The sequence below is a fragment of the Lissotriton vulgaris genome, chromosome 1_1 (genome assembly GCF_964263255.1).
Source record: "Lissotriton vulgaris chromosome 1_1, aLisVul1.2, whole genome shotgun sequence".
Lineage (NCBI taxonomy): Eukaryota > Metazoa > Chordata > Amphibia > Caudata > Salamandridae > Lissotriton > Lissotriton vulgaris.
Window position 1 is genome coordinate 174,558,654 of NC_141685.1, and position 23,639 is coordinate 174,582,292.

Below are 23,639 nucleotides of genomic sequence, written 5' to 3' on the forward strand. Positions count from 1 at the left end.
TCAGAGCACACTCACAGCACCCTCACAAACAAAAAAAACCCGCTCCGCAGTAACCTGGCGTCGAATCGGGTGGCGATGATGAAGCATGCCACCAACTAGGTTGGTGGGTGAGGGCCTTCATAAAACCTAACGGTTTTCCACATACAAACACTTTAAATCAGAGCTAGTTCTAATGGATTACTACAGTCAGATTTCCAATTATTAAAACAGAAACCTCATGTATTCAAGATAAAATAACAATTATTTAAAAAAAAAAATTTTTTGCAAAGACTTTTATTAAGTACTTAAAAGTTTGCGATACATAGTTTTCAAGGAAGTGGTACCTCCCCCTTAGGGAAGGCAGTCCACTTTAACTTTTTAATCAATGTATTTAAACATTTTACAAGCCGTCAGTTTGAGGTTCAAGAATGTCTGCAGATAGCGTTTGCAGTTTTTAATGGGGCCACTTTAAAGAGTCTAGTGGGGTAGGGGGGTGTTACAGTTCTTCCCCTTCCTCACTTTTCTGCTTGTCCGTGGCTGCATAGTCTCTAAGCAGGCTGAGCACCATCCTGCGGCACCCTTCTCGGTTCACCACCTCTCCATTGGTCACCAGGCGGGTCCTGGCGACCAGGAGAATGTCTTTAATACAGCAAAGGAGCCTCCAGCACCCCTGGATAGCTTCCTCTGTGTGTGTCCCTGGAAACAGCCCGTACATCATGGACTGTTCAGTAATGTTCTCGTAGGGGATGAGGGCTAGCAGTTCTTGTGTGGTAAATAAATTTACCGGATACTCTTTTTTACCGTATAATTAATTAACAAGAATAGCTCAATCAAATAAGAGGCAGAGTCCGTGGTATCTGAGTCATACGGGCTTTAGTTAACAAGCTCGAGCAAGTGGAAAATCAGGATCCATCACCTCTAAGGTTCAGGATGGGAATTCCACGATTTATTAACAGTACACAATATATATAGTAAAACTGTACAATAGTGACGGATACAATAGGCGTAACAAGTGAAAAGAAAAGATAAGAATACATGTGCGTAGCAAGAAGGCGTACATGGAGGTGTGTTCTGTAAACATCACAAGAAAGTGTCACAAGTGGGTGGATTCATGGAGGGGGTGACATGAGCAGCTGGAACCTTTGACCTACTGGTGCGCGCAAACTGATCATGACGTGTGACTAGGGAGAGCTGGGGGCTCTGACTCTTAGCACGTATAGAGGAGACTGAAGTCTGGGATGTCAGATCGACCTGTTCCTATAACATATCTGATATCTGGTGTTTAGAGAACATGTTGCTAGAAACTAAAGGCTATCAGGGTAAAGGCTACTTGTCACTAAAGAATAGGAGATGCATATATTTCTTTATGTATTAAATGGAACTACGGGTTTTCTATGGAAGCTGGTTCAGTAAATCACTTGCATGGAGACAGAAAGACTGGACTATATTTTATGCAGGCAGGATACGTTTATCCTGTTCGTTAGTTAGGAATGTGAATCCGGGGAGCTGAACAAATAACTTGAAGGCAAAATACCATCTTGGCAGGCAGGCCGGGCTGAGCCGGGCACCGCGGTGCTTGGCAGTAAGTAAGGCAGAGGTCAGGGATGCGGGCGGGGCTGCATCTCTCGGAGTGTCTCAGAAGGCTTGAGGCCTGGACCTGCGTCTGGGCCCTGTGGAGCCTTAGAAACGAATGCAATTCGACAATTTAACATGCACCATGTAAAGACGTTGGCATGGCATATTTAGGAACTGAATTATCGATCCATTCATGGTGGATCCGATAGAGGACATGTTAACGTTGGACGCATAAGTGTTTGCGTCTTTAGATTCGATTGGGGAGGGAAGTTACATGTACATGGAACGTGAGGGTAAACGTTGGGGACATACTTGACCATAAAATTTTAATTTCCTCATTCCCTTCTTGTCCCCCACGTCTCCTTCATGTAACATCAATATTCATAAGACCATCTATCTGTTCATAGAGCATCATCCGCTCGTCTTTTATCATACTGGAATGTGAACTTGGACTAGAACGTGGAATACATATTGTGGCGCACAATCCGCAAATCGATGGCCCACATTGTAAGCATAGACAACAACTGAATACTATGAGCAGTGAGATACCTAAGAATGACAGTACTTTCCATCCCCATGCAGAGATTACACTCCAGAACCAACCGGACCAAGTCCAGGTGCCTGGATTCTGGTGTAGCTGGTGAGCTATTTCATGAAGCCTTGTTATTGCTTTATAGACTGACGGTGCGTTATTAGGAATGAAAACGCAACAACTGGATCCGATGACTCTACAAGCCCCGCCCCTATCGGCCAGGATGACGTCAAGGACGAGACGATTCTGAAGGACAACAAGTCTCATAGCAGACTGTTCCTCTGTTAAGTTACCTAGGGCAGAAGTAGTTTCATTTACTACAGCTTCAAGGGTTCTTGTCAATTTACGTATTAACTTACTATTGGAAACTGGACCTAGAAAGAAAAAGAATCCTTTATTGAAATCTGTATACTGTTCTAACGTAGTTTCAGTCTGATCGACAATTGGGAAATCTCTCTTTTGTCTAAAATGAGTAAGACGTGAATTTCTATGGTAATCAGATGGGGCTAGGAAAATAGGTGGCAGTAAGAATGCAATATAACATGTTCCATCCCAATCTAGTGGCAAACGTATATAAGCTGTCTGACCACAAATAAAATACGAATGGCGTGAAGCTTTGAATGTAGACTTGCCTTTGTCACTGAATTCGACCACAGTAGTACACTCACTGTGTCCTAGATGTACTGAACCATTCTTTCTAACACATAATTTACCTTTTACGGGTAAGACAGTTATTGATGGCAAGTCTGGACTGGTCTCGGATTGGACATTCAGAATCATGAGGTTAAGTGTAAAATTACCTAAACCATATACTTCATTTTGTAGATCGGTCCCTGTCCTTTGTGGAAGACCTTCCTCGTCTGGGAAACATGCCTTGTTCATGACTGTGTTCAGGTTTCCCCATATCCAATTGCCTTGGGAAACTCTGGAATCAGTGTCTAAAGAAGATATTAAACTAAACCATGCACCACAGGAACCATTATGTGTAAACGGATAAGGAAAGAGGGGCAGAGCTCCCTTGTAATTCTGGTAGGGAGGGAGTCGGCCACATATCCAGCAATTAGTGGCATTGCTGGTCTGGTGAGAATGGTGTAACATACGGATGAATGTATTGTTGCGCAGCGCAAGCCTTTAAGATAACTCGTGAGGGGGCAGATCACTAAACGTGTGCTCTGCAGTGTCATTAGAAAAAGAGTGTTCATGTGAACCAATAGGAACATAAATATGTAACAACCAACCAATGCAGATTATTGTAAGACTCAGAAATAACATAAAAAGTAGTGTAACAACACAATAGCTGCGGAGATTTTTGCAATATTTTCGTTTCTTGATCTCCTGTCTATCTCTCTCTCTATTGGGGTCTATCTTATACATGTCAAGAATCTGTGTAACCGCTTCACCCAGGGGGGGACTTAAACAATTAAACTGTCTGACTTACTAGACCTCAATTTTAATTTATACTCCTGGGACGGAGTTTTCTCTAACAGGGGGAGTTTAGTATCGGTCTCTGGAATGTGGGAGTCCTGGGAAACAGTCTTTGGAGGCAGTCCATAAAATGTCTTAACGTGGCTCGAATGCAGCCACCCTTTTCTTCCTTCGAGATTCACCGCTGTCCTTGTAGTTAACAAAACCAACTTCGGCTCCTTCCAACGGGGCTCCAGAGGACTCGTCCGGTCAAAATTCCTGACGTAGACATAATCACCAGGGACGATCTTGTGTGGCTTCACCTCGGTGTTGTCTGGGAAGGCTGCAGCAACCTGTGAACGACATGATTGTAGTGCAGACATCAAGAAAGCAAGGTAATCTGTCAGCATAGTACTGTCAACATCAGTGATCTTACGTGGCATAGGCGTCCCCCACATATTCGGTGGCCTACCAAAGACCACTTCATACGGGGATAGCCCTGTCCTAGAATGGGCTACCTTTCTCATATAGAAGAGAGCAACTGGAAGGGCTACTATCCAGTCTACACCCTTTTCTGCACAGACCTTGGCAAGACGTGTTTTCAGAGTCTGATTGTGTCGCTCGACTAAACCAGCTGCTTCGGGATGCCGAACACAGTGGAACTTCCATTGATAACCTAACAGAAGGGAAACGTGCTTCATAAGTTCGGACGAGAATGGCTGACCATTATCTGAATACACGATACGAGGCAAACCAAATCGTGGGAAGAACTCGCGAACCAACTGTTTGGCAGTGGTTGGAGCAGTGTAATCTGGGACTGGATATGCTTCTGTCCATCTGGATAGGGCACACACGACTACTAGGACGTACTTGAAACCTCGGCATCGGTCAATTTGGATATAATCCATTTGGAGAACTTCAAAAGGATGGTCAGGAGGATAAAATCCACCTTGTTCCACGGAAATACCTTTTCCTGGATTGAACTGACAACAGATCATGCAGGTACGCACTTTCTGTTTTGCTGCTGCTCGTAAATGCTTGTTGAACCAAAGGTTCTGTAAACTGTCTAACATGGCTTTCTCTCCTAAATGTGCTGGACTATGTGCTGTATCAATGATAACTTGAACCATAGAGTCGGAAGAAACCAAGTGGCTTTTCCCTTCATCACCCATCCTTGATCTGTTCGGACCCCTCCTTGTTCAGTCCATTTCTTGATTTCGTCTGGAGTAGCATGTGTCTGTATATCGAGTACATCTTGTATGGGGTCCCTAACTGTCATGCAGTGTGTCGGTAATGAGTCTGTCTTTGTCATGTCAGCTGGAATGTCTGGAGTCTGAGCTGTAAGCTTGGCTGTTCGGTCTGCCAGGTCGTTACCCTGGGAAATAGTGTCAGTGACTTTAGTATGTGCTATGCACTTCATGATGGCTATGGATGTAGGCAAATGTATTGCTTCTAACAGAGCTTGTATAAGGGGACCATGCTGAATCTTGGCCCCATGAGAGGTCATGAAACCTCTTTCTTGCCAGAGTACACCGAAATCGTGTACGACTCCAATGCATAACGTGAGTCTGTGTATATGTTTACTTTAAGGTTCTTGGCTCGTATACAGGCTTGGGTCAGAGCAATGAGCTCTGTCGCTTGAGCTGACAAGGTATCAATGCGATGTGTTTCTATGACTTCAGTTTCAGTAGTCACTGCATATGTGGCTACTAGCTCTCCTGTAATTGTTCTCATACATGAACCATCCACATAAAGTGTCAGGTCTGGATCAGGCAATGCAATATCTGTCAAGTCTTGTCTGGGTTTCGTGATAGTATTAATGACTTCCACACAGTCGTGTGGTGTAGGGTCTGTTGTAGTCGAAGGCAACAGTGTAGCAGGATTTAACGTATTGCAGCGTCTGATTTCTATGTGTGGCTGAAACAATGTCAATTCATAACCTGTCAGTCGTGCTATAGTCAAGTGCTGAGTCTGTGTTCTGTTTAAGAGAACTTCCACGGAGTGTGGAACCTGTACTGTCAAAGGATGTCCTAACACTATGGAGTCACTTTGTCTGATTGCTAGAGCTGTCGCTGCAACTGACTTTAAGCACGCAGGCAAAGCCTGGGCTACTGGATCTAATGTACTCGAAAAATATGCACACGGTTTGTGTTTGTCTGCTTGAACCTGTGTGAGAACTGATAATGCTGTACCATCGCGTTCTGTGACAAAAAGTGTAAAAGGTTTACTGTAACATGGTGTCGCTAGAACAGGTGCTTGACATAAGGCTTTCTTTAATTCGTCAAAAGCTTGTGTATGTTCCTGAGTCCAAGGGAGGACAGTCGATGTCGCTGCCTCCTGTGTTGTCAATTGTATCAGTGGCTTGGCTAGATATGCGTACTGAGGAATCCATTGTCTGCAGTAAGATGTGAGTCCAATAAAAGCTCGTACTTCCTTTTGTGTCTTGGGCTGTGGCAATTGTGCAATTAACTGAATACAGTCAGGTGTAAGCTGTCTACCCCACTTGGACAGCAAGTGTCCTAAGTACACCACTTGCTGGACACAGAACTGTAGCTTTGAAGGGGACACCTTGTGTCCCTTGTCTGCCAGAAAATACAGTACAGTCAGTGATGCTTCTTCACAATCTCGTTCTGTTTGGGCTGTGATCAAAAGATCATCGACATATTGGAGTAGGGCTGTGTCAGTAGGCATGTGTATACTGTCTAGTTGTCGTTTCAGTGCTTGACTATAGATGCTGGGGCTTTCTGTAAATCCTTGAGGAGCACGTGCAAATTTGAAGCTGCGACCATTTAAACAGAATCCGAAAAGGAATTGGCTTTCCGGATGAATGGGGACACTAAAGAAGGCGTTCTTGAGATCTATTACAGTAAAGAACGTTGCTTCTGAATCAATAGCTGTCAATAATGACGAAATGTCTGGGACCACAGGGTATTGTGGTATGATACATTTATTCAATTCACGAAGATCAATCACCAACCGATAGACTGGAGGTGCATTCGGATCAGTACGTTTAAGAATTGGAATGATAGGGGAATTACAAACATTTGAGTCGGTTTCTACAACCACTCCTGGAGCAATGAGTTCGTCAACAATTTTCAGTAAAGCCACTACAGCATCAGGTGGTAACTTGTATTGTCGGATTCGGGGTAATACAACTCCTGGCTTGAGTGTAACATGGTATGGTGTAATGTGCATACAACGTACATCAGTTGGACCTTGTGCCCATAAATGTGCAGGAACATTCTGTAACCTGGGATCAAAATCTCTCAACACATAATGACCCTTGAAATCCCGAAGGAATAACCTTACTCCTTCCGGGGAACAACAAATTACAGCTCCTAGAGCTTTCAGTGTTTTAATACCAAGTAAATTTTCTGGACATGATTTCGTAAGTAACAAGTCTGTAGTACGGGACAATGGACCAACTGCTAGGGGAACTGGTTTCGATACTTCATTAACAATAGGTTTTCCTGAAAAGCCAAGGGAAACATTCTGTGAGCCTGAGTGGGGTGCCCCTGGAACTTCGTCATGACTAATTGTAGTTCTGCTTGCCCCTGTATCAATCAAAAACTTTCTGTCCTTGCCTAATACCTGACTATGCACATACGGACCCTCTTGATCTACAGGAATCTCGATGAGAGGCAAGCCTACTTCCCTCTCTAGGCTGTTTCATGTATACTGTTGATAATCTGGGTACTCTGACTGAGCATACTGGTACATCTGTGACGTAACTTGCTGTGTTGCAGTAATGGGTTGTTGTTGCGGAACTGCTACGGTCTGTGGTAAATTCTGCGTATGCTGCACATTTTGCGGAACATGATGCTGGACCTGATCTTGTCTAGGCGGATGCGGCCTTTCTTTCGTTTTACCTGTAGCTATGTTGTGTTTCAAAACTGCACACTCGTTTACATAGTGACCTGGCTGTTTACAGTAATTACATGTCCCTTTAACAGGAGCTGTCGGATTGTTGGACTGTATCGTACCCCTTTTCTGACCATTAGCTGGAACTGACTGAGCCACTAAAACTTTCATTTTGGTATCCTTCATATGTCTTTGTTCATGATCATGTTCCTCCCTGATTCTGTTCTGGTGGTACTGTAACATTTGTAACATTTGGGAAGGAGTATTTGCTTGCCATGTGCTCTCGACTTTTAGTACACGGTTCTTAACTTGGGATAAGGAATTCTCGACTAATTTGGTCACGAATAGATGTGGATACGACTCGCTACTTGCTTTCAGGCCACTATTAATAATAAAACATTTCTCGAATCTAGAATAAAAATCACTAGTGTCTTCGTCTTGTTTCTGTTTGCAGGCTGAGATTGCATCCCAGTCTTCCTTTTTCGTTGTCAATAATCTAGGCAAAACCTGTACTAATAATCCTGGTAATGCTTTAGTTTTCTCCCCAAGACCTAAACCTGGGGTTCGTCCGGTTTCTTCGTTTTCTAATTCAGTCCAATTAATCTTTTTATCTCCCACCTCCCATTCTTTTTCTTTGAGTTTTTCGTAAATACCGGCAGGCAATAATACTTTCAATATTTTCATTATATCGGGATATGTGTAATCTCCCATCAGTAACATGTCTTTTAATTCACGGTGAAACCCAGCAGGGTCTTTATCATGACTCGGCACTATTTTCTTCATTTCCAATAATTCTATTTTAGTAATGGGCGTGTATACAAATACGCGTTGAAGCGCACCCCCTGGAGCTGACTGAACGGGGTGGACTTCTCGCAAGGGGTTCTGTCTGTCTAGGTGAAAAGGATAACTTACTGGGGGTGGAACAGGAACATAATGTGAAGTCAGAAATGTTCTGTATCTATGACATTGTTCAAGAATAACATTAATCAAATCAGTACCTAGGCCTCTCCATCTGTTCAGGAGTAACTCATCTAATACATTGTGTAAGGGACCTGGATCAGAATGCTGATTTTCATATAGCATAATGATATGCTGAATCATGTACATACCAACTAAACGTTGTTCAGTCGGGGTAAAACTCAAAAATGTTTGCGCTACTGAATCATCCTTATATACGCTGTCATTATCGGCCCACTGTACTGCGGACCGTGCTAGTTCTTGTTCACGCATTGTGCTAAGTTCATGGTAACCTATTCTTTCTTTCAGGATTTTATCTGTTGCTTGGAATAAGTGTTCGAGGGAACACTGATCTGACATAGCAGAATGAAAACGTCTTTTACTTTCTAGGCGGATCGGTTTCTCAAAAGACCTATCAAACGAATACTGTTTAGGGAGTTTCGCTCTACCTACATATGCTATCGTATCTTGAGTCACTGCTATATTCTCTGGTTCTTCCTCCTCTGAGGTGTCTTTGTCGTCTGACTCGAGTGTCCTATTTGCTTTGCGTTGAGCATGTATAGCTACTATTTCTTTACGGATCTTTCTGGACATGGCATCTATACAAGTCTGTTTATCATGTTTACAGTCGACAATATTCTGGCTCCATCTTGTCAAACCTTGCATCCTTTCTTGCGGAAAACCTGGCTGATCTTGTTCCCTTATCAAACAATTAATCAAAAATCGCATTATTAACCCTTGAGTCTCGACTTTCTGATATGCCATGGCCTCACGAACACTTTCTGGACCCTCCCCCGTTCGAACAAAGTGATATATCTTGTCTAGATGTTCTGGCATTTCTGGTAATGTCATTAAATAATCTGTAACACGTCTTAGACGTAACGATGCTAATACCATGTCTCCTTGCTTGCCAGGTACGGGATCATATCTACAATCTCCAACTGCTTGTTTAAGCTTTTCAGATGTGCTTGCTTTTGGCGTACGTTGCATTGCTAATTCTCTGATTGACAATCGATGTAACTGTGGCGGGGTGTGAGGGAGGCCACCTACGGCACCTCCCGGAACGGAAGCGTGAGCATAACCTGACTGTGCGGCAGGTATCTGTAATGGGGTGGAGCCCTGAGTTGCGTCTGTCGTAAAAGGATTACGAGGACCAATAGTAAGGGGAAAACTAGTGGAAGTGACAGCGGGCACGGAAGTTAGATTACGTGGCGGGGTCGTGACTTGAGCAACCGGAGCAGGCTGCTGTACGTTATCAACGGGTAGTACGGGTACGTTAGTATAAGCTGGAGCTATGCCATCCAAATAGGAGGAAAGAAAAATATCAGCTGCAGTCTTGTTATGACGCACTTTAGTCGGGACCAATGGCGGCGGTAAATTACTTGGCATTTCCGGAACGGCTTTAGGCAGACCCTCGGCCATAAGAGGATACATGCCATTCATAAGGGCACTACGCTGTCGGTCTCTTTGTTCGAACCTAACTCGTTCACCTTCTTCTATTAATTCTTTTTCTCGGACCTTTTCGGCATCTTCCCTATGTTTATCTGCTTTTCGGAGTTCTTTCTCTGTTCTTCTATGTGATTCTTTACGCCATAATTCAATGGCATCTTTCTGTGACTGTCTAGATTTCTTTTTCCAGAGTGCTTCTTCTACCCTTATGATGCAATCAGCATCCCATGTCCCTGTAACGGGCCATTTATATTTCTCTTCTAGATTCTTAGTGTAATCTACCCACAAGTCCATATACAGTATGGCATCTAAGCCATGCTTCTGGTACATAAAGTGCCCTGGAGAGTCCCTAGGCGGGACAGGCACTGCTTCTTCCAGTATCCCTTTCCTAGTTCCTATCTGACATAATTTCGAGAATAAAGGCATCGTAATACTTACTTGAACACAATAAACACAATAATGAAATGCAAACAGTCATTCATACCACGACATAAAACACATTACAGATGCTATCTAGTATCTAGAACATATAACATAATACTTGAAATCTCGAGAGACAATACTTGAACATGAATTACTTGATGCACTGCTAAACAGTACAGACCGGTCCCATAAAAAGACACGTCATACCGCGCTCACCTAAGTGAACACGTACGGACCAGGGCTGTGTACCCAGACCTGTCTTGACCGGACACAAACCAATGCACCCGTCTTGATGCGTCCCTAGCAATGGTACTCACCGGGAGCAATACTTGAACTTGAAGGCCTCGGAAACTCGACACTGGACTGGACTGCTACGCACTACGCATGCGCCTCGATGCTTCGGAACAGGTGGGCCTCTGGACACCTCGGACACTGCTCTCTCGGCTGGGCTCTGGTCGGGATCCTCCGCACTCCTCACCGCCTCGTCTGGATGCTGACACAGTCTCCGTCTCCTCCGTGGGCCTGAGGGAGATACAGGAATACCTGCAGATGCGCGAGACGTCCGTCACGACTGTAGAAGGGGTCAAAGCCTGCGACGCATCGCCGGCGCGTGGAGTGGGGGAGGGGTCCCTGTTCGGGCACCAAATTATGTGGTAAATAAATTTACCGGATACTCTTTTTTACCGTATAATTAATTAACAAGAATAGCTCAATCAAATAAGAGGCAGAGTCCGTGGTATCTGAGTCATACGGGCTTTAGTTAACAAGCTCGAGCAAGTGTAAAATCAGGATCCATCACCTCTAAGGTTCAGGATGGGAATTCAACGATTTATTAACAGTACACAATATATATAGTAAAACTGTACAATAGTGACGGATACAATAGGCGTAACAAGTGAAAAGAAAAGATAAGAATACATGTGCGTAGCAAGAAGGCGTACATGGAGGTGTGTTCTGTAAACGTCACAAGAAAGTGTCACAAGTGGGTGGATTCATGGAGGGGGTGACATGAGCAGCTGGAACCTTTGACCTACTGGTGCGCGCAAACTGATCATGACGTGTGACTAGGGAGAGCTGGGGGCTCTGACTCTTAGCACGTATAGAGGAGACTGAAGTCTGGGATGTCAGATCGACCTGTTTCTATAACATATCTGATATCTGGTGTTTAGAGAACATGTTGCTAGAAACTAAAGGCTATCAGGGTAAAGGCTACTTGTCACTAAAGAATAGGAGATGCATATATGTATTAAATGGAACTACGGGGGGGCGTGGCCAAGATGGCGGGCTGAGCGGTCGCACTTGCCGAGAGCTCCCGGACCCCTGAATTCCTGCACCGCTTGGAACCGCTGATTCCCCCCCGGATCACGCGGCCACTGAGCCTGGTGCTTGCGGTGGAGGTGTAGAGAGCCTGCTGAGCCTGGTTTGCGCCGTCGGGGATGAGATTTTGGCCGGTGAAGCCCAGGTCGGACCCCGCTGAACGACCCGAGTGAGAGCTGGAAGCCGCGAGTCTCCTGACCCTCGGAGCGTGACGAGGCGACCGGCCTCCGAGGTGTGAAGCCCGCAGTGGTGCATGAGCTGTTGGAGTGGGAGTCGGCGACGGCTCCGCGAGCGACTCGGAGCTGTCCAACAGCGGCTGTACGGAGCGGAACGGAGCGGAGGTGCAGGGCGGAGGCGGAGTCGGCGTCACCTCACTACGCCAGCCCATGGCTTGACGAGGCCTGCTGGAGGAGGTCGCTAGTCATCTGTGCGGGACTGTGGAACGAGTCTCCCGGGGCAGATCTTTCCCTGAAGCAGTGGACCCCGGCGAACGTTGCATTGTGACTCAGCCCACTGGCCGGATTTCTGGCTCTCAGATCGGAGAAGGAGAGAGGGTCTCCATCTTGGGCGTTGTCCCCTCGATGCTACTGAGCGGCCATTTTGTGGAGTTCGGCCGAGCAGCTCGGCCCTCCTGGTGCTCTTTGTGTGGGCTGCTCCCGGCTGGCATATAGCTGCTTCCTTTGCTGTTCAGTGAGCCTCAGTGTCCGTTGTCGATCTACAATGTCGAATGCCAGGGGGCAGCGACGGGGCGACCGGACCTTGCCGGAAATGCTGGGACGGGGCGCCCTACGCAGCGGAGGTGCCCAGCCGGCCGCGACCTCCCCGGCACCAACCAGGGGGGCAGAAGGTGGAGAGCCCCCGGTGACGAGGTCATTTCTCGAGTCCCTGTTTAGCTCCCTTCGGGAGGACTTCCAAACACTCAAGCGTGAGGTGGCCGGGGAGGTCCGCGAAGTGAGGAGAGAGATGGACTCCCTGGGGGATCGTGTGAACACAGTGGAGGAGGCGGGCCACTCCAGGGATGAGGAGATCACCCATCTGCAGCAGGAGGTCCTGCGGCTACGGGAGCAACAGATTGAGCTACAGGCCCACGCCGAGGACCTTGAAAATCGGTCCAGGCGGAACAACATACGGGTCCGCGGTGTGCCGTCCGGTGAGGAGGGTGAAGACGTGACTGCATATCTGGTGGCCCTCTTCCGTGCGATCCTGGGAGAGCCGGAGGACTTTCGGATTCGCATTGACCGGGCACATCGGGTGGGTCGCCCCCGCAGAGCCACGGCGCCCGCTCCGGACATTTTGGCCTTCCTCCCGAACTTTCCCTTGAAGGAGCGGATCCTCCGTGAGGCACGAGGGCAGCAGCCTTTCCGATTTCGGGACCACCCGGTGACCCTGTTTCAGGACTTGTCCACAGTCACGCTACAGAAGAGGAAATCCTTCAAGATCGCTACGGACTTCCTTCGAGAGCATGAGACACAGTACTCCTGGGGGCACCCCTTCCGTCTGATCTTCAGGTGGAACGGTGTCTTGCATCAGCTTCGGTCCCTTCAAGATCTTTGCGCGGTGCTGGGCCTCACTGCATCGGACACGGATACCCCGACCCCACGGCGGAGGCGCAGCACTCGTAATGGATGGCAACAAGCTGGGGGGGGGGCCTCTCCTCCGGCGGAGCGCCCGGGCTCGCCTGCAATCCGGGCAGAAATGGCGGCTGCCATCCAGGAGGCCTCCAGAGTGGCGACGAATGGCGAAGTGGCCTTGACGGCCTGAACTCACTCCGGGGGGAGTCTACTTTAGCTCATTCTTATTGCAGGTGCGGGGATCCGGGGGGTGGGCTGGGAGGAAGGGCGAGTGCTGGAGGTGGTGGCTGGACGTCCACTAGGTTGACTTACCACGGCCTTGCCCGTTCCGGGCCGGACTGGGACAATGTCTTTTCTGAAAAGTTTGAGAAGCGGGGAAAGGGGCTGGGGCGGGCGGGCAGGTGTTTTGATTTTGGGACCTAGAAGGGGGGCCAGTAGTGGGGGGTGGTGTGGATTTGGTGGTGTAGGGGCAGGGGGGGGTTTTTTGGTTGTGGGGTGTTGGGGTTCGGGGACTGTACTGTGCCAGTGGTTGATTCAAAGTTGCTCTGTTTTGAGGCCTCGAAGGGTGCCTTCTGTGTTTGCTGGCGGGGCTTTGCTTCTTGATATGTGCTCCTTGACCTCTCTCTTTGATGGCTCTTAAGGTGCTTACTCTCAATGTGAAAGGGCTGAATAATCCGGTTAAGCGGCGGGCAGTGTTATCCCTGTTGGAAAACTCACAAGCGGATATCTGCCTGTTGCAGGAGACCCATTTGCTGGCTAAGGATTGTTCGCGGATGCGTACCCCCAAGTTCCCCACACAGCTATTCTCCTCTAGCACCTCCAAGACGGCAGGGGTGGCCATTTTGTTTTCTAGAGGGTTCAGGGGTGAGGTCGTGAGCAAGGTGGCAGAACAGAAAGGGAGACTTCTAGTATATAGGATTAAGGTGGGGGGCTTAGCACTGACTGTAGGCTCCGTTTATTGCCCCAATGATCATCAGGACCAATTCTTACACAGGGCCCTGGACGACGTTGCATTCACCTCTGATAGGCACATAGTGTTGGGGGGTGATTTGAACCTGGTTTTCGACGCGGCGCTGGATAGGTCTGTGCAGCGGCGCCATCAGTTGGGTGAGCTTTCGGGCTCGATTCGAACTCGACTTGAGGAGCTGGACCTGCATGACATGTGGCGCTGCCTTCACCCCACCACCCGCGCATACTCTTACTTCTCACACGCCCATAGATCTTATGCGCGCTTAGACCACCTCCTAGTGTCGGGCCCACTGCTCCTTTTGGCTTCGAATGCGGACATGGGGGTCCTCTCTCTTTCTGACCACGCTCCGGTGGAGGGCGCTTTCACTCTTCCGCCGGTGGCTCGGCCGAGGGGGGTCTGGAGGCTCCGAGACACGCTTTTGCATAGGCGGTCGGTGGTGGATCAGATCAGGACGGCCATTTTGGCTTTTCAGACCGTGAACGATAATGGGGACACTTCTCGTGCGACACAGTGGGCAGCCCTTAAGGCCGTGCTCCGAGGCGAATTTATCGCGATTTCCGCTGCCGAGAATAGGGACCGACAACTCAAGAGAGATGAGCTTACCCGGCAGGTGAGGGAGCTAGAGCAGGTTCATCACAGGACAGGGGCCCCCAGGGTGTGGAGGCAGCTGAAGGCGGCGCGGAAGCTCCTGGCGGCCCTTGACACGGATCGGGCGGAGTACGCGGTGCTCCGCCTGAAGCACAAATATTACACGGGGGGCGATCGGTGTGGGCGGCTCCTGGCTAACAAACTCAGGGTGCAGCACCAGCAGCACCGAGTGAAGGAACTACTGGACCCGGCCGGAGGTAGAGTCACGACCGATGAGCACATAGCGGACGTCTTCCGCGGCTTTTATGCGGACCTCTACTCCGGGGAGCCCCCTTCGGCCCAGGCTGAGGGGGACTATCTGGACTCGGTCCCGCTCCCGTCGCTGACACAGGATCAGGCTCAGTATCTGGAGCGTGACATACGTATCGAGGAGGTGGTCACGGCGATATCCCGGCTCAAACTGGGCAAGGCCCCGGGACCGGATGGCTTCATCCCGCTGTTTTACAAAACCTTCTGTCAGGAACTGGCGCCTCTGCTGACTCGCCTCTTTAACTCCTTCGCAGAACCGGGAGCCATCCCCTCCGAATTTCTCCAGGCCCCGGTCTCAGTGATCCCTAAGCCGGGCAAGGACAGGACCGCCTGCGGGTCCTATCGTCCCATTTCGCTGCTGAACACTGATTTGAAGGTGTTCACCAGTATCTTAGCTGCACGCCTGGCGTTGCACCTCCCCGGCATGGTTGACTCGGACCAGGCGGGCTTCGTGCCCGGTAGGCAAACGGTAGATAATACGAAAAGGGTGACACACATTCTTGAGAAGGCTTCCAGGATCCCTGGAGAGAGGATGCTCCTGTCCATAGACGCGGAGAAGGCTTTTGACAGGGTGCACTGGCCCTACCTTGAGAAAGTCCTGAGCAAATTAGGGATAGGGGAGAAGTTCCGTCACCTGATCTTCAATTGCTACCGGTTCCCATCTGCGGTGGTGCGGGTGAACGGCGGCAGCTCTCGACCCTTCCCCATTGAGCGGGGCACGAGACAGGGATGCCCGCTCTCCCCTTTGCTCTTTGCCTTGTACATGGAGCCATTTGCCCAGAGGGTTAGGCAGAACCCTGACATTATCGGCGTCCAGATGGGTGGGTTTCGTCATGCGATTAGCCTGTACGCGGATGATGTCATTCTGATGCTGGATGACCCGCGGAGATCGCTACCGGCCTGTGTGGAGGAACTGAACTTATTCGCTGACGTGGCGGGCTTCAAGGTGAACCTGGGTAAGTCAGCCGCCCTAGACATCTCGCTCACTGCTGCCACTAAAGCGGAACTGCAGAGGCTTTACCCTCTGAGCTGGTCCAAGGACCGGATCCCGTATTTGGGGATCCTGTTGGCGCCCTCCCTCCCGGAGATGGTTACGGCCAATTACGCAGCTCTAGGCACGAAAATCAGGGAGGAACTGGGCCGGTGGGATAAAGGCACGCTGTCGCTACTGGGTAGGGTGGCCGCGGTGAAGATGACCCTCCTGCCTCAGGTGCTTTACCTCTTCAGAGCGTTACCGCTCCATCCTCCTGCGGGGTGGCTCGCGGAGACTCAGATGGCCATTGCGCGGTTCGTGTGGCAGGGCCGCAGGCCGAGGATCAAGAGGGGCATCGCTATGCTCTCACCGGAATCCGGAGGGCTGGGGATACCGGACTTGCGGAAATATTTTCAGGCCGCTCAGCTCCGATACCTCGTGGAATGGAGCCGGTGGGAGTCTGATAAACACTGGTTATTCCAAGATCAGGCGGTGGCGGGTAGGACGCTGCAGGAAGTGCCATTCTTGAGGCGAGCCCATCGGCCCCCCAATCTTTACGCGTCTTTGGTAACGCGGGTCCCGCTCCAGACGTGGGACTCGGTGGCTGCCAGATGCGAGTTCACTACCTTCCCCTCTCCCTTCACGCCGCTCATTGGCAACCCGGACTTCGGCCCGGGGATGGAACAGGGTGCCTATGAGCGCTGGCGGGTGGCCCGCTGCTGCACTCTGTACCACTTGTACTCCCCTGAGGGAGTTGTCTCCTTCCAGGACTTGCAGAGGGATTATGGCCTCCCCGAAACGGAGCGCATGCGATACATGCAGGCGCGCCACTGGGCATTACAACCCCAAGTGCGCGACGCGGCACACAGGGAAATCACGGAGTACGAGCGTTGGTTAATTACTCGCACGTCGGACGCCAAACTGATCTCGGACCTGTATAGAATGCTGCAGCCCCCCTCATTTCACATTCACAACCCTGGTCGGGAACGATGGGAGCGAGAGCTTGGGCGCGAGCTGAGTCATAAAGAATGGGACCACATCTTCTACCGCGCGCGCCACTCGGCCTACCACACGGGTCTTACAGAGACCTTTACTAAAATCTCGACCTACTGGTACCGCACTCCGGAGAAACTGCACGAGATGGATAGGGCGATACCAGGGACGTGCTGGCGCAACTGTGGCAACACTGGTACACTAACACACATACTATGGGATTGCCCCCTGCTGGCTCCTTACTGGGAAGAGGTCCTGAGCGAGGTGGACAAATGCTTTGGGATAGAACTGCCTAGATTCCCGGCCTATGTCCTGTTGGGGTTGCCGAATGGGTTGATTTATCCCCTTAGGTCTAAGAGGGGTAGACAGATCGCAATTGCGCTGGGATCAGCGGTGCAGAATATTCTCATACACTGGCGCACTACAACACTTCCCTCTGTAGTTGGTTGGCTGCACAGATTATGGCATGTTCTTGGAATGGAAAAGATGTCCTTAGTGGCCCTGGGGGATACTGATACCTTTGAGGAATTGTGGGAGCCCTTTCACAGCCTGTTATGTTCCGAGTTTCGAGAGATCACCTGCCCTAGATATCTTCGATTGTTGAGGCTGACGCCGCCACCGGACCCACCTGCTTGATTGGGTGGGGTCGGTATTGCATAGTAGAGATTCATGGAGAGTTCACAGTAGTGGAGACTGTAGATGCTGGCACAGTACAGGGGGTGGGTCGGGGTATGGTAGTTGGGGGTTTAGTTTGGTTAGGTAGGTTTTTGGAGCGGGGTTGCTTCTCCTCCCTTCACCCCCCCCCCCTTTTTGTTTTCATTCGTTCTCTCTCTTGTTCCTTCCCTCCTGATTTTTCTCCTCTCCTCATCCCGCCCCTCCCCTCCCCTTCTCCCCCCCCCCCCCATCCTCTCCCCTCGTTGTCTGTCCGTGCCCACAGGTGCGAAAGCTATGCTCCCGAGTCGGGTGGAGCCTCTTGCAAAATTGTAACTGCATTGTTGTATTGGCTGTATGATGCGCATTGGTGCGCGGATCTTGTGGTTCACCTGTTCCCTGCCCCTTTGTGTCCTATCCCACCCTGCTTCAATAAAATGCTTTAAACCTAAATGGAACTACGGGTTTTCTATGGAAACTGGTTCAGTAAATCACTTGCATGGAGACAGAAAGACTGGACTATATTTTATGCAGGCAGGATATGTTTATCCTGTTCGTTAGTTAGGAATGTGAATCCGGGGAGCTGAACAGATAACTTGAAGGCAAAATACCATCTTGGCAGGCAGGCCGGGCTGAGCCGGGCACCGCGGTGCTTGGCAGTAAGTAAGGCAGAGGTCAGGGATGCGGGCGGGGCTGCATCTCTCGGAGTGTCTCAGAAGGCTTGAGGCCTGGACCTGCGTCTGGGCCCTGTGGAGCCTTAGAAACGAATGCAATTCGACAATTTAACATGCACCATGTAAAGACGTTGGCATGGCATATTTAGGAACTGAATTATCAATCCATTCATGGTGGATCCGATAGAGGACATGTTAACGTTGGACGCATAAGTTTTTGCGTCTTTAGATTCGATTGGGGAGGGAAGTTACATGTACATGGAACGTGAGGGTAAACGTTGGGGACATACTTGACCATAAAATTTTAATTACCTCACTTGGCGTAAGACAGCCCGTAGTCTCTGGGCAAAGGGGCAGGCCCAGAAGAGATGGTGTGCAGATTCCTCTGCGGGGCATCCCCTTGGACAGTTCCTGTGCGGGCACAGGCCTCTGCTGTGCATGAAGGACCTTACTGGCAGGCCCCCCTTCACAGACATCCATGCTATGTCCTTGTGTCTGTTGGTCAGGCTTGGGGAGGATACATTCCCCCACACGTGCGCTGCCGTTGCTGGGGCAGGTCGCTTACTGGTTCGGTGGTGTCCCTGGTCCTGATCAGTTTGCGGATTGTCCTGGGCTTCCAAAGGCAAGGAGTGACACAGTTCATCCCAAATTCACCCACAAACTTTTCCACCTCCCTGTAGTACCATGGAAGGTCCCAGTTGAAAGTTACTGCATTTTCCCACTTATCCCATCCCAGCCGTCTCCACACCGGGAGGAGGAAAAAGCGGAAGACTTTGTAGGCAGAGTGGTCCTTGTTCATATTTAACAGAGTTATTCGGATGCAGCCACACACAAAGAAAGCCCTGAGGATTGTTGGGATGTCGGGGACTGCCTTCCCCCCTTTGCGGTGCTCCTTGTGCATGACCGACCGTTTCACCCTGTCCATCTTTGAGTGCCAGACGAAGTGGAACACCATGCTGTTTATGGCCCGTGCTACGTTGGCCAGGAGTGGCCAGGCCTGTGTCACATATTGCAGCACGGGCAGGGCGTCGTTCCTGAGCACCAGAGCCTTCCCCTCAATGCTCAGGTTTCTCAGGCTCCAGAGACCCAGTTTCTGCTTCACCTTGGCCAGGTGTTCGTTCCAGCTCTTCGCTGCTGCCCCATCTCCTCCAAACCAGACGCCGAGGATCTTCATCAGTCCTGCCTCGATGGGGAAGGGGAGAGGCTCGTTGCAGAGGTCCCATCGCCCGAAGAGTTTGGCCTGCGACTTGTCCACGTTGATTCACGCCCCTGATGCCTTTCCGAAGTCTGTGCACGCCTCCAGCAGGGATTTGGCTGATTCTACATCCGCGCAGAAGAGGGTGACATCGTCCATGTTCAGCGAACACTTGACCTCCTTCTTCGCATCGACGGGTGTCTGGATCCCTCTGATGTTTGGGTTCTTCCTGATGTACTCGGCAAGAAGTTCTATAACCAAAACAAACAGAGGTGGCGAGAGCGGGCAGCCTTGTCTTACCCCGGACCTGATAGGAAAGGGGTCTGTTTTACAACCATTTACAATGACTGAACTGAAGATGTCTTTATACATTACTTTAACGTAACCGCAGAAGCGCTCCCCCAGCCCAAACCCGCGCAGAACCCTCTCCATGAACTCATGGGAAATGTGGTTGAATGCCTTCTCCTGATCTAGACAGACCAGTGCAGCCCGGATCTTGCGGTCCGTGATGTACTGGATCGTGTCCCTTATCAGTGCCAGGCTATTTGCGCCCCTGCGCCCTGGGACCCCACAGGTCTGGTCTGGGTGTACTAACTCTCCCATGGCGCCCTTCAGTCTGTTCACTAGTGTCTTTGCAAGGATCTTGTAGTCTACATTCAGGAGAGAGATGGGATGCCAGTTCTTTAGGTCACATCTCTCCCCCTTATGTTTATACAAGAGAGCAATCATTCCTTCCCTCAGAGTGCGGGGCATGATTCCCTCGCTCTCCATCTCCTCATACACCTGCAGGAGATCCGGTCCCACTAGGTCCCACAGTGAGGCATAGAACTCGACTGGGAGACCATCACTACCTGGTGTCTTTCCTGACTTGAAGGATTTCACTGCAAGGTGCAGCTCGTCCAAAGTCAGGGGGCATTTAGGCCATCTCTCACTGTTGGGGAAACAGTTCTTGGGATACCAGACAGAAACTTTTCTGCCTGGTCTCCCTCTGACCTCTTCTCTGAGTAGAGGTCCCCATAGAAATCTGTCACTACCTTCTTAATGTCCTCCCTTGTGTCACAGAGGGTCCCCTCCTTATTGCGCAGTTGAACCAGAGGGGTGTGCGAAGAGTGGATTTTCTTAAAGAAGAAGGAGTTGCATTTCTCCCCCTTCTCCAAGTTCTCCACCTTGGAACGGAAAATGATCCTCCTGGATTCGTCGTGAAAGTGCTCGCTCAGCTCTTTCTTGACTTCTTCCAGGGGGCTCATGACGTCCCATCCCCGGAGTTGGAGGTCGTGCAGTTCTTGCAGCTCTTGCTGTAGTCTACTGAACTCCCTCTTTCTCCCCCTTTCAACCTGCCTGCCCACATTCTTGAAAAAATCCTGGAGCCTGCCCTTGACCCACTCCCACCATTTCCCTGTGGACTCGAATGTGTCTTTCATGGCCTGCCACTGGGTGTATGTCTCCCTCAACACCTCCATCACACCCTCTTTCTCCAGCAGAGAGCTATTCAGTTTCCAAGTGCCTGGACCTGTCAGGAACTTGCCCGTCGGTTCCCCTTGGAAGTGGATAGCTCTGTGGTCAGAGAAATGAACTGTCACCATTGAATGTTGCTTGAGCTTCACTGATTGAGAGGTGAAGATGAAGTCTATCCCGGAGCGCAAGGAACCATCAGGGCGACTCCAGGTGAAGTTCCTGGCGTCCGCCCCCATGGTCCCAATGACGTCTGTCAGGGAGGCCTCCCCCACCATCTCTACCAGTAGTCTCGCAGCGTCATCCATCCGTCCTTCCCCAGCCCTGGTCCCACATCTACCACCTGCTTCTAGAATACAGTTAAAATCCCCACCCATCAAAATTGTTCTAGAGGTGACCAACTGTGGCCTGAGGCGCTGAAACAGCTCCTGTCGCTTGCATACGTCAGAAGGGGCGTACACGTTGATGAGTCTAACTGGCTCTCCTGCCCACGAACCGTCGACGACAAGAGCCCTGCTGCCCTCCAGCTCGGTGACTGAGTCCATCGTGAAACGCCTTCCTCTGACTAAGGTAGCCACTCCTACAGACCTACTGCTGTTCCCCCCAGACCAAAAGGAAGGCCCTATGGTCCACTGCTGCTCTAGGTGGGAGTATGACGTTGCAAAGGGGATGGAGCATTCCTGAATCATGTACACATCACACTCCTGGCTGGCAAGAAAACTCAAAGTACTAGCACATCTGCGCCTGTCTCTAATACTTCTGACATTTATGGAAAATAATGAAATAGCCATCATTAATTCGTTTTTAAGAGTAAACTTAATACTTAAAGACTAATTATCAAGTCAAGGCAATTGGTTGCAAAAACATTCGACAAGGCTACTTACGGGGCTGGTTGAGCCTCCTGTCGGGTCTCTTGTACTGGGCTTTCCTGCCCGGCGGCTGTTGCTTGCTGTTGCACGATGGCTGCTCCACCTTCTTGGCTGGGCTCGTGGTCTGCCTCCTCTGGGGTGACGGGCAGGTCTTGCTCTTGGCCCTCGATGGTGATCTCAACCTCTTCTACTCTTGTTGGCGATGGGGGTGGGGATGCTTCCATGGAGTTTGCCAGCGCCCTCATCTCCCTCAGCACTTCTGTCACTTGCTTGAGTTGCTCATTCGTGGTGTCTTGTGCCGGCTGCATTTCTTCTTCTGGATCCTCGAGCGCGGAGTAGGAATTGTGGGTGCTCAAGGGTCTCTTGCTTGCTCCTTCAGAGTCCGTTGAGTGTCTCCTTTTCCTGCGCTCCTGTGTTGTCCAGGCACCTTCCTCCGGGGCCTCGGTGGCAGTTGGGGTGGGAGTCTCCATTAGCTCACTGTGCACACCGGGCTCAGGGATGGTATCGTTGGGTGTCTGTGTCTCTGGGACCTTGGCGGTGTCCTGCTTGGGCTTGGGCGCGTTCTCGTTGTGGCCCTTCCCTTTCCCGGTCCCCCTCTCCTGCCGCGGGGCTGGGACTGGATGCAGGGTCACTTCTGCCTCCTCCTCCTCTGGTTGGCTTCTCCACTGAGGTTGGGCAGCATGGGTGTAGGATTTGGCTCTTTTTGGGCAGTCCTTAAAGAGATGGCCTACACCCCCACAGAGGTTGCATGGGGTTTTCTATTTGCAGGTTTATGCTGTGTGGCCTTCTTTTTTGCAGTTCCTGCATATTTGCGCTGTGCAGTCTTTGCCAGTGTGGCCTGGTTTGCTGCACCTGTTGCATAGTTTGGGCTGCCCAGGGTAGTACAGGTATCCTGAGTCGCGCCCTAGAGAGACACTGGAAGGGGGGTGGCAAATTCCATCTGGGGCCAACGGGTCCTCCTTCAGCTTCACCATTGCTGTCCATTTACCATCCCAGATGCCATCACTGTCCAGGTTGCGGGAGGGGGCTTTAGTCACTGTGCAGTGGCGGCGTAGGAAGGTTGTCAGGTCTTGGACATTGACATGTGGGTTGTAGACATGCACGGTCATTCTCTTGACCTCCAGCACGAGCTGGCATTCCAGGTGGAAGTCAGAGAAGGGTTTCTCCTCCCGTCGTGACCAGCACATCTGCCAATACCTCCTGCAGATTTGTTCGGACATGAACGTCAGCAGGTAGGTGCCTTTGGGTGCATCCGTCATGATGCACCAGATTTCTGCTGCTGTGAACCCCATCTTAGTTACCAGCAGCTCAGTGAATATCTTCCTGCTTAGGTGTTGTGTGGTGTTGTGTGGTGCCATCTGACTCCACCTTTCTCTGCAGCTTCACAGTGTTGTGGCACCATGGATTCAGAGGTCTGCTCATCCTGCTGCTCCGCTGTGCTGTGCCCAGGAGAAGAAGAAGGATTCCTCGAGGAGCTAGGGGGAGAACTAAGAAGATGCCTTCAAAACAAAGAGCACATCTTGCTGAACGATTCGAATCGGTGGTGGTCCCATCCTCTTAGGACTACCACAAGCACAGTTATGGTCACAAATACAGTCCCAATTAAAAGCCCCTGCAAAGCATTATGGGACGAGATTAGCAGTGGGAAGTGAATATTATAGTATCCAAATAATTCTACAAAGAGCTGCAGTTCACCTCCTCATCCCCAGATGTCCCTGATGAGGCAAATGCAATAGCATTTAAAATATTATACATCAAGCTGCAGTTCACCTCGTTGTCCCAAGATGTCGCTGATGAGGCAAATGCAATAGCATTTAAAATAGTACACATCAAGCTGCAGTTCACCTCGTCGTCCCAAGATGTCCCTGATGAGGCAAATGCAATAGCATTTAAAATA

General features: G+C 50.2%; 2 pseudogenes; both read right to left on the reverse strand.

The window, feature by feature from the left end:
• Positions 1-475: 475 nt before the first annotated feature.
• On the reverse strand, positions 476-19,580 carry LOC147738053 (uncharacterized; annotated as a pseudogene).
• A 2,173-nt stretch (positions 19,581-21,753) lies between these two features.
• LOC147738054 (uncharacterized) lies at positions 21,754-23,164 on the reverse strand (annotated as a pseudogene).
• Positions 23,165-23,639: the final 475 nt, after the last annotated feature.